This window comes from Hypanus sabinus, unplaced genomic scaffold, assembly GCF_030144855.1.
Source record: "Hypanus sabinus isolate sHypSab1 unplaced genomic scaffold, sHypSab1.hap1 scaffold_1487, whole genome shotgun sequence".
Classification (NCBI taxonomy): domain Eukaryota; kingdom Metazoa; phylum Chordata; class Chondrichthyes; order Myliobatiformes; family Dasyatidae; genus Hypanus; species Hypanus sabinus.
The window spans coordinates 73711-75295 of NW_026779561.1; the positions used below are offsets into that span (position 1 = coordinate 73711).

General features: G+C 43.1%; 1 non-coding gene across 1 annotated transcript; it reads left to right on the forward strand.

The window, feature by feature from the left end:
• Positions 1-409: 409 nt before the first annotated feature.
• trnas-uga (transfer RNA serine (anticodon UGA)) lies at positions 410-491 on the forward strand. The gene has a single exon. It is a non-coding gene; the product is annotated as a tRNA-Ser (tRNA).
• The last annotated feature ends 1094 nt before the right edge of the window (positions 492-1585 follow it).

A 1585-nucleotide genomic window follows, 5' to 3' on the forward strand; every position in this document is an offset into this window, starting at 1 on the left:
AAAGATACCTTGTGCAATATTCCCTAAATGTTTACTTCTAGGCTTATTCAGTGGTAAAGGTCTGCAAATGCAATTTAAACATTCATTTCAGGAAGAGTAGAATAAAAAACAACAATATCATGTTGACATATGTTCGTCATTATGAAACAAATTCTGATCCTGATCTTTATCCCCAATACTGGAAATCTCCTTCATTTATGATACTGACGGCAGTGTTAGCCCTCCACACTCCCGTACTGACCTAACGGTGTTGAAACAAATTCCACAGCTGTCCAATTATTCTATTTGTTTTGGAATAATGATATAATGATTCACTTTTTCCATTACTAAACATAAATCAAGTAAAACCCTCACTTCGGGGGCAGTGCTACGGTGTGTGCTGAACATTGATGCGATGCTGAACATTATCGCTGCGATGGCCGAGTGGTTAAGGCGTTGGACTTGAAATCCAATGGGGATTCCCCGCGCAATTTCGAACCCTGCTCGCAGCGCTCACGCCAACAATCCCACTGCCAATAAAATTTAACACCCTTGATGCTCTTTGTTTTCAGTTGAGAACTGCGTATTTTTACACTTCAATACAATTCAATACGATACGTTTCTACTCATTGTGCAATGTTCATTTCCATTCCGACTCTGATCAATCCCGTCGAGGCAGCTTAAACTCTCTGCAGTTCGGAATTTTACTGTCTCGTAAAACTTAAAGAATCAAACTCGGAGAACGGATTTCAGCGTCAGTGGAAAGAAGTGGACTTTGTCCTTTCGCTCTCCGATTCGCATGGTGACGTATTTTCATCCTCTGTCAGATTCTAATCTCACTCGATTCCTGTGTTACTGTAGTTGTGGCAGAGTCCACCCGAGGGCATTAGCGTCTCCCTCAGCTGTAGCTAGAGCTTTCCCTGATAAAATCTCCGGTACGTCTCTGCAGGTGGAGATGTTGCAGATCGCGGGCAGCAAGCGGTAGAAGCGAGCAATATATGGCTAACGTCCCATAGTGTCATTGACTGCAGATCCCCAATCCCTGAGATTCGATGTAATACAGTTCCCGGCAGTGAGACCATTCGTCAGGCCGACTTTATTTAATTCATAATCCGGTCCTGGCATTTTAAATCGTCATTCTGTATGCACGTCAGCCGGGAGACCAGTTCCATGAGTTTACATTTTGTTCCTGAATAGAAAATCCCGAAACGTTACTCCTAGTGTAAGGGGACAATGTCAGTTACTGATGGCTCCCGTCCGTTTACGTCATATGATCACGGCTGCACTTGCCCACGTTTCAAACTATCTTCTTTGGCTGTTTCGCAACCCACGATTTTCTTATTTTTTTTAAAGCGTCCATATCCTATTTAAATCAGCCCCGTGCTGTAACATCCACAACCCTGTCTCGTCGAGTAGTCTCTGGTATCAGGAAAGTATGTTCAGATATTCCGCTTTAATTCGTACTTAAACGATAATTCCTCATCCTGGACATTGTCCTTGACTGTACGCCTCATCCATCGCCTTAGATTCAGCCCTTATTCTATATTCTGCAGTGAACAGTTTTAACTTCAGTTGTTCGTCAGAGGACGTGCATTCCTCACTTGAG